Genomic DNA, 10668 nt, shown 5'->3' with positions numbered 1-10668 from the left:
GGGTAACCCCTGTCACCAGAGTATGACTACTCCCTCTCCACACTATCTGAGGGACGGGAAGAGGCCAAGTAGTCATACGTTTGGTAATGCTGCTCAGCGTGATAGGATGTAGCCAGACACTTGCTCTTTATTACATAGGGGAAGGCGTGTGTGTGTGTGTGTGTTTGTGTGTGTAAATGAAAAGTTATAGGAATGAAAAAAGTCGATTCAAGAAACAGAAATAAAACATTACCAAATTTAAAAACCGGCAGAATGAGTTAGGGATTAGTTTAGATAACCTGTCCAAGAGAGCGAAATAAAGTGGCAGTTGAAGGGCGAAGCCCTTTGCGTCACACGGCGTTGTAGGTGTTAGTTATTCTTGCAAAATCGCCTTGAACAGTTGGATAGGAATATACAGACTTTCTTCTAGCTCATAATCTTAATTAATATACATATTTCATTCAAAGAAACCTAAACTATCGTAAAAGCATGGAGCTAAGGATGTGCCCTCGATATATTTGGCCAAAGGTTTTCGCTCGGTAATTAGCAATTAGACGGGGAAAAATGGCCCTTTGCATCGGAGAGTTTAAACGCGGGTCATTAAAAGTCGAGGGAGCTGCCTTTGAAACTCCCGAGAGAAAAAGAGAACGGGCGAGGAATGTTTATCACTGGGAATATATATCACTGGGAATTTTTATCACTGGGAATGTTCATCGTTGGTGTTTATTTGCTGTTCGGGATTCCACTCAAAAACTCTTAGTGTTTGTTTTTTTTCAATAGTTACTTTTATAAACTCTCTGAGATTAAACTTCCCTTTCAGAGTAAACGATTATATCAATTAACACTGAAGTGGATTTCTTGTAACGCGACCATTTTATTATGAAATATACTAAAGATGAATTTCCTTTTCCATCACTACCGGAGGTACTGTATATACTGTAGACATTTGTGTTCATAAATACTGTGGGTATAAACGTATATACTTCCTATTTGAATCCCTAAATAATATACAGAACATTAAGATCAGTTATAAAACATTTATTTTCCTCGCAAAGACCTATCTCGTGAAATAGATATATCAACTCAAATCAACTTGATATTACAGTACATATAGCTTACTTTAATTTCTCAAGTTATCTCCAAAATATACTGTGACAAAAAGATTAACCAAAATAGATTCCAAAAATGGCATTAAGAAAAAATGAACCAGGAGAAATCTAAATCATTCCACCGAACAAATCTTAGATAAAAATTACTTTTCCAGCTGTCAACTCACTTGAAACTGGGTCAGATGTAAATGTCACTAGAGGATGCACCCAAAATACTTTGTGAGAAAGATATGTTGGGGATGAAATATAGATTCCTTCATCTACATTTATTTATAATTCACTATTATCATCATCATGTTTATTCTTACGTACAAAGGCACAACACTCAAGTGAAAAGCTGAATACAATAATTGTGCTCAGGGGCTCCTATCTGTTATCCGTTATTTTGCGCAAGTTAGCAAGAAGAGGAGCTTTTAGCACTTGTTGGAGAATTGGTAATGTTACTCCTCTATGTAAATGTTTGTGGTAGCTCAAGTCCCACTGATTACCGCCAAATTTCCATAACTCCCATATTATCTAAACTTTTTAACGTCTTCTGGCAAAACGTCTTGATAGGTTTGCTGAAGGTAATCATCTATTCCTTAGTTTGCGATTTGGTTTTCGTAAAGGCCTTGGCGCATGTGATGCCCTTCTTACAATCTCCAATGCTGTACAGAAATCCCTTGATTGTGGTCAGGAAGTTTGTATGATTGGCCTTGATTTTAGTAATGCCTTTGACCGTGTTAATCATGAAGCCCTTGTTTTCAAACTCAAACAGTTGGGAGTGGGTGGGTCGTTTCTTACCATTATCATTGATTTTTTATGTAATAGATCTCAAAGAGTTGTTGTTGATGGGCACCATAGTGAGTATAGGAATGTAATATCCGGTGTTCCACAGGGTAGTGTTCTTGGCCCATTACTTTTCATACTATATACACATGACATGTGGTTTGGCCTAGAAAACAAGCTTATTGCATATGCAGATGATGCTACTCTCTTTGCATCAATTCCATCCCCTGAATGTAGATCTGGGGTTGGTGAATCCCTTAATAGAGATTCAGCTAAAATTAGTGCATGGTGCAAATTATGGGGTATGAAGTTGAATCTTAATAAAACTCAAAGTATGATTGTAAGTAGGTCGAGGACGGTGGCTCCTCAACATCTGGATCTCAGTATTGATAATGTTTCTTTAAATTTGTATGACTCTTAAAATTTTAGGTGTGATTCTCGACAGCAAATTTAGTTTTGAGAAACACATTGGCTTATTGAGAAAGTCTTACAAGATTTTCGGTGATCAATCTATTCTGAAGAAGTGTTTTAATTCTTTCATTATACCTTATTTTGAGTATTTTTCTCCTGTCTGGTGTTCAGCTGCTGATTCTCATCTTAATTTGTTGGACAGAAACTTACGGTCTATTAAATTTCTTATTCCTGATCTAGATATTAATCTTTAGTACCGTCGTTCAATTAGTTCATTATGCATGTTGCATAAGATTTTTCATAACTCTGACCATCCTTTACATTCAGATCTCCCTGGACAATTCTATCCTGTTCGTAATACTAGGCAGGCAGTTAATTCTAATAGCCAGGCCTTCTCCATCATGAGGCTCAATACTACACAGTATTCTAGAAGTTTTATTCCAGTTGTTACCAAGTTGTGGAATGATCTTCCTAATCGGGTAGTTGAATCAGTAGGACTTCAAAAGTTCAAAGTTGAAGCAAATGTTTTTATGTTGACCAGGCTGACATGAGTCTTTTAATAGTTTATATATGACATATCTGTTTTTGACGTTGTTAATAGGCTATATAGGACATATCTGTTTTGACGTTGTTACTGTTTTTAGAATAATTTATTGTAAATTTATTCTCATCATTTATTTATTTCCTGTTTTCCTTTCCTCACTGGGGTATTTTTCGCTATTGGAGCCCTTGAGCTTATAAAATCTTTCTTTTCCAACTGGGGTTGTACCTTGGCTAGTAATAATAATAATAATAATAATAATAATAATAATAATAATAATAATAATATAGAGAGCAGCTGAGACCAGTGAAGGAACGGGGAAATTGGGAAGAAATTACAAAGGTGATATAACATAACAAAACATTTCTATATGAATAATGATATTAACTAGATAAGTAACAAACAAACTATGAAAAGAGCCTTCTATGATTAAAAAAAAAAGAGCCGTTGCACCAAATTTGAACTTAACCAGTCGTGTCTATCCTTGTAACTGTTTAAAGGTCGCTCATGAATGTCAGAGGCTAAGAGCAGGACAACGCACTAGAGACTGACCATATGTACATATGATCAGTGCCCAATACCCAATTCCATCAAGCTCAGCACACACACAGATTGCCCGGACCTTATTTAAACAGTCAGTCACAGCCACCAATCCATTAAGCTAGGATGAAGGATGGCCACTTAATGACTGGCGATAACTCAGCAGGTAGACCTATAGGTGCCCCCCCCCGACCCACCCACCCATCCTTACCTCACAAGGATGGTGAGGTTACAGACACTACTAGAAAATATCGAGAGGATCTCTAACTCTAGTCCATTCAGGTAGGCTTCCAATAAGCTACCACACCCTAAGTTTCATAAGAACCACTGACTGGTAATTTTTACTGGGGTTCTTATTTCATCATAAATATTTTACCGAAATTCAAGTGTATTTCATAAGTACTTTCATTCTGAGAGATAGCAGTTTTAAACACTACAGCCTCTTTCTAAACAATAAAGATGTTTCTAATACACCGCTTGAATTCTTACACTGTAGCCACTTCTAGCATCTAACAGTCCTTATAGGAATTTTACTGATATATCGATATACTTATATACTTACTGTAATGATATATCCAATTCTCATTAGAAATCTCTAAGCTTGTATTGACTGAATATATTATTATTATTATTATTATTATTATTGTTGTTATTATTATTATTATTATTATTATTATTATTATTAATCATTATTATTATTATTATTAGACAGCTACAACCCTGTTTCGAAAAGAAGAATGCTACAAGCACAAGAGCTCCAGCAAGGAAAGTATCCCAGTGAGGAATTGAAATAAGAGAATACCAAATAAACTACATAGAAAAGAAATGAATGAAAAATTAAAAATATTTTAAGATCAGTGACATTCGAATAGAGCAGCCATATGTAAACTATAAAAGTCGGTGAAATACAAAGAAGAATTCTAATTATGGAAAAGTTTCTAGCCAACAAACGAAAGCTATTAATATTAGTATTTCGTGATTAGGTTCTTCTGAATTTTTTTTTTTTTTTTAAACAAACAAGAATAGTAAGATTAAAATGTGTTGGGGTTTTGTGTCCATTGAGGGCATACCCATGGTGTAATGCCATATTTCCTCATCAGCCATATGCCATTATCATGAGACATGATGGTACAATTACCTTTGTCATGAGAATTGATGATACAATTACTTTTTTCATGACACATGATGGTACAATTACCTTTATCATGAGAATTGATGGTACAATTACCTTTGTCATGAGACATGATGGTGCAATTACCTTCATCATAAGATATGATGGTGCAATTACCCTCATCATGAGACATGATGGTACAATTACCTTTATCATGAGACATGATGGTATTATTACCTTTATCATGAGACATGATGGTATTATTACCTTTATCATGAGACATGATGGTATTATTACCTTTATCATGAGAAATGATGTTGCAATTACCTTCTGGGCTTACTATTATAAAAGTTAATGGCCAACCGATAAACCATATTTCTCCTGAGTTTATACTACTACTACTGCTACTACCACTACTACTACTACTACTTCTACTACAACTGCTGCTCGAGAGTTTGGAAATCCAGCTATTTTTGTAATATTACCTGTGAAAATAATCCTCAAAACTATTAATAAACTATCGCTGATATCGACTACTAATACTACTACTACTACTACTACTACTACTACTACTACTAGTAATAGTAGTAGTAGTAGTCTAGTGTAATGATACGCGATTCTTTGGCTTCTAGGGGTGGGTCTGGAAATCAAGTGGGACTACTGTTTACTTGTGGAGATTGAATTGGGCGGCTGTGCTTCAGAGACTTAGCAAATTGATTTTTTGATTGCGATCTTAATTGGATTTCTTCTGAGGAAAAGCTTCCATCTCTTTCTTTCGTCAGGAGGAATTGGATCTAGTTTTAGCTTTATTTTGGTTTTGGTATATTTTTTTCCAGTGGCGAGTGCCCCTCGCATTAGCTTTTACTTGCTTTGATAGTTTTTTAAATGTGCCTTGATTAGTTTGGAATCGTAATGGAATCGCAACTGCCATGGTCAATGAGGCTGAAAATTAATCAGTTATAGATATGTTTGTAGATAGGGATATATCTATAACTGATTAATTTTCAGCCTCATTGACAATGACAGTTGCAATTACATTACGATTCCAAACTAATCAAGACACATCTAATAAACTATCCTTAAGTGTGTCGACTTTTGTCATCAGGTCCTTCATAGGCACAATATCAACATCAGGGATGGCAGTGAGTACAGGTTTGGGTAGGCGTCCTACCCAAAAGGTTCACCTCCCAAGAAGAGCTCTTTGCGGCAGGTTGCGGGCGAGCTATACTAGTAATTTTTGGGGGCGAGGGGAGCCTTTTGATCCCCCAACTGCTGGCGATGACGAGTACTGCTCCAGGAGGTATGTTTTGAGGTCGTCGTACGATACAGGGTTGTTCCATTGTTCGGTGAACAATCAGAGATTTTAAGGAACGTGTCCCCAGGGATCATCCCAAGGACATTGTTTGCTTTGGTGCTTGATTGAGTCATGCCCTTGATGCAAAACTTAACCTCAGCACGCTGAAACCAAGCGAATGCCTCTGCACTGGGGAAGGGCGGTAGTTTCATGGATGTGGCTTGGAGAGAAGAGTCAGGGTTGGAACCTCTGAGGGTGGCATCATCAAACAGCAAGGCACAGCCGTGAGGGGGGTGAGGAGAGGTAGCTGTTTCTCCGGCGGTCAACAACTCTGCGAGTGGCCTGTTAGGTTATAACAAAGAGGCGAGAGGAATGCAACTAAACTTCATTACACAGACCACGAGCTTACATACAAGTACTTGTGAGCAAGAACGTCGCAAGAAGTCAAACAAGCCAATGCATGAAAAATGCAACCTTAAACATGTTTTGTTATCAGTGGGGGGTAGAACGAGATACGCAAAAATGGAAATACCGTTATGGTGCACGAGGGTGAATAAATAATGGGGAGAAATTTCCTTGGGTTGGTAATTTCGTGGGGTGGAATATTCGGGGAGGAATTTACATGGAACCCACACACATACAATGATACAAGCACGGATAAACGCATAAGGCCGATTTACACGACCCGTTTTCTTTCCGACAGGCTGGGTGGTGGCTAACCTCCGTCAAAATGTTGTACATTCACACGAGGCGTTCCGTATCCGTTTACCAGCGCGCGGTTTTCATTGTATACTTAGAATCTGTCACGTGACCACCGAGTAAATTACAAAAATTTTGACACTATAAGATGTTGGTTGATAACTGTGTTGATAAAATAAGTTATGCAATTTCATTATACTTTATGCACATGCCAAGAATATTAAAATTATGATAAATTCATCTGTTTTATTTAATGCCTCTCCAGGCATTTTCCATATCTTTTATTTATGTAAATTATTTCTATACATCTTGTTTGCCATGTCAAACATCTCCTCATACCCTTGAAAAAGTGCAATTAACCTCTCATACATGGTGTCAACAACAAAACTAACTAATTTCTATGACTCTATACTATGAGGAAAATTCGGGGTTGTAGGCCACAAAACAAATGGGTATGACACAGGTCCTCGTTCACACAAAACATCATCCACCCATTGGTTGCGACGGATGGCTAACGGCCGTCAAACCGGACGAGGTTTCTTGGAAAGAAAGCCGAGCCGACTCGGACGGCTGACGTCCGAGGGCCGCCGTCAGCCTAACGGGTCGTGTGAACAGTTGCATTTGAATACACGTAAGAAAGCTAGACGCCGGTTAACCGACGTCCAGCCTGTCGGAAAGAAAACGGGTCGTTTTAATCGGCCTTAAGGGTATATGGCATAAAACGCTGAGCATCGGCAAGTTTGTTGGCGCTGCCCATTGAACCCGCCAGCTAAAACCTATTCTCAATGCAGTTGCGTGCTGCAGCAGAGTGCAGAGTGGCACAGTGTACTCGCTTCAAAGTTCTGGGTGTATTCATCCCATCACTATCCTATCCGTATTCTATGTTCCCGTACTGATCCAGTATTGCTCTCATCTTCTCTCATGTATTGATTGCCTCTTTATATAGGTTCTCAACGCAAGAGGCCATGTCCCACTTAAGAGTAGGGCAATTTTAACGACCGACCAATTCAAATTTTGTAAATGTTGTAAGTCTACAGGTCGTCCTCGGTTCGACATCCCGTTCCACAAGTGCACAACCTTCCCCGAATTCCTTCTAATTCTAACGTTTAATGCATCTTACAGTTTGGGCAAGGGCCAGTGCTGCCATGATGAGATTTTAATCTAAATCCATATCTGAATCCCAACAAATTTTGAGAGGCGGTTGCGGAGTTTGATTAAAAATACTGAAGTGTCTCACTGTCAATAGTACCAGCCATCCAGGGTTTAATGGCAGTCTCATTGTATTTCTTTTAGGAATGAGGTCGATGGTCCAATGACTTCACCATTTTTTGTTTAAAGGGTTTAAAGACCACTCATAAATGGCAGAGGCAAGGGACAGTGACATTCCCCTATCAAGTAGGACAATTCCCTAGAGACTGACCATATGTACATATCTTCAGTGCCCAAGTCCCCTCTCGACCCATGCTAGGACCAAGGAGGGCCAGGCAAATGCTACTGATAACTAAGCAGATAGACCTATAGCCCCATTCTGGTGATCAACAGTCAGGAACGTTACCACATAGGGCGTCAATAAACGGATTTTGAGAAAAGCGAAAAATCTATTTTTGGGTGATATGGCCTTGTCGATCTGATGGAGGGTTCTTTTAGGTAGCTTTCTAAGGGATATTTGGCTACAGTGATACTCCCAGAGAATAGACCACAGGTCTCCAGAATTTTAACTCCAAGCCTGAGTATCCTTAATATAACTCTTAAGGATATCGCATAATATCAGGGGACGTATTTCTTGATACGACACATAGCAATCTTCACCCCGAATAGAGTTTTCACTTTGAGGGGGAAGAGTGGCGAAATTGAAGGGGAGCCGGTATCAAGCTTACCCGGTGGATCCCCTCCCAGTACTACTACGGCGTAACTATTCCTTGTTGCAATTAAGCATGGATAGCTGCAGATAGAGTAGTTTCGGGTGGGGACTTTGTTACATAGTTGTATACTCCTTTTTGAAAGGAGGGAGGGTCCATCAGGATGACATGGCCATATCACCTAAAAATAGATTTTTCGCTTTGCTCAAGATCCGTTTTTTGGGCTCAGCCATGTCGTCCTGATGAAAGTTTACCAGATAATTACTATAAAGTACTATATCTGTGGCTTTATACAAGTGCCTTTATTTTGAATGAGTTCTTTATATGGTCTCCTAGACCTTTATATATGACATTACCGTTATTTGTCATATCCACTAAGCTTGGAACTAGCTTAGGGCTTCCTGCCCCCTACACGGAAAGTGTCGACTTCAACTATAAGGATTCAAAGTTTGTATCTCCATAGGGACGGACGGTAAATCTTAGAGATTACCCTTTATCCCTTAGAAATCTGTACTCTGATTTCAAGTTGGGACCTTCTAGGGTTTAATTAGAACTCTAGTATACTTTATTCGTCTGTAACTGAGATAGCAGTAATAAGACGCAAATACGTTTAGTATTTTACCTTGTAGCTAGATTATCAATTGTAGTTACAATCAGGTATAAATCCGATCCAGCATTAAAAAACACATCAAGGTCCATATTTTCTCCTGTTGGAAAAATATGTAATTCCATTGAAATGATGCCATTCAATAGAGATGTGAAACTAAATATGACTGACTTGTAAAAATTTTGGAAATGCATGAACACCGTGACGCAACGTTCACTCGGCACTGGTGTTATCGGTCAGATATGCACCTATGTGGAACAGTGTGTTAATCATAGTTGTGATTTGCACTTTAGGGTAAGTGTACCCAAGCACCCGATGCACTGAAAAGTCCCAAAGCACTTCACTGTTCGTCGCAGGCTTAGACGACGGGTTCTCTAAAACTACCCGCTGCCACCACAACATGTCTTATCTTATGTACTTACTTCGTATAGTGTTGGAAGAAGTTCCGTGAAGAAGCAATTTCCTCAGGATCATGAACTGCGGGTGAGCTGTCAGGATGCGCTCTGCGAATGAGTAGGTGAGCATTGCTCTCAGTTATTTTAGGTATAGATTTTAATCCCGAGGTTTCGCCTCGGAAGAGCTGTCCTTCCTTGAAGTCTGAAGTTCTACGAAGATAGACCTTAAAACACCCTAATGGTATAGGGAGACATCATCCTTCAGTGGGCAGATTCTCCAAGGTGGTGGGCAGCCCATTTTTGGCGAGAAAAGTAGGATCGGGGAAAGGATTCAGTTTTCCCTTTTCTGTGAACTGAATATGGCCTACATCCCTGATAGGGCCAATATTTCATTAACTCTAGCCCCTGAGGCTATTGCGAACAGAAAATTTACTTTCTGTGTTAGCTCTTTTAGAGTACAATCCTCATTGTTTAGATTCGAAGCATAGTGCAAGACTTTGACCAACGACCATGTAATGGGCTTTAGAGGGGTTGTCGGCTTGAGTCTAGTGTAGGCTTTGGTACCTTAAAAAGAGTTTCGCTTATGAGATCCGTCTCAAAGGCATATAGAAGAGGTCTAGTCAGGGCCGACTTTCACATGGTTATCGTAGTGGAAGTCAGGCCTCGTTCAAGTAGGTAAAAGAAGAAAGAGAGACAGAAACCTGTTGAAATTTCTGTTGGTCCCCTTGTTTTTACGAGGGATGCCCCTTTCTTCCAAGACAATTCACATTGTCTCCTGGTTGGACTTGACTTGTACTCTACAATGAAGTCGGTCAAATTCTTTGAGATCCCAAACTTTTGTTCGCTGTTAGGGCCAAAAAATCCTGAAATGCAGGTTTTTGGTTCTCGAGGATGAAATGTAACAGCCGACTTCTGCACCAGATTTGATAAAACTGGGTACGGAAGAGGAAATAGCTACAGTTTCAATTCTAGAACTAGAGAAAACCAATTGTTTTAGGGCCATTTAGGGGCCACTACAGGAGCTTTTCCTTTGCAGGATACTGGCTTGTCGAGGACTTTTAGCAGGAGATTGGTTGTTGGAAGCAGATACATTTGATTCCATCCGTTCTAGTCGAAAGACATGACGTCTAACGCTTCTGCTTAAGGTTTTCGTAAGGGGTTCCGAGTTTCTTGTTGTCACTCGTTGCAAAGAGGTCGATCTGCAGTTCCGGGACTTTTATCGAGAATAATGGAGAATGAGTCTGCGTCTAGGGACCATTCTGTCTCTATCGGCTTTCGCCTGGATAGAGCATCCGCCGTCACATCGCGGAACCCTTGAAGGTGAACTGCTTGATGAATGCCATCTACTCTTCCTT

The sequence above is a fragment of the Palaemon carinicauda genome, chromosome 12, assembly GCF_036898095.1.
Source record: "Palaemon carinicauda isolate YSFRI2023 chromosome 12, ASM3689809v2, whole genome shotgun sequence".
Classification (NCBI taxonomy): Eukaryota; Metazoa; Arthropoda; class Malacostraca; order Decapoda; family Palaemonidae; genus Palaemon; species Palaemon carinicauda.
Note: the sequence above shows the minus strand (reverse complement) of the source record.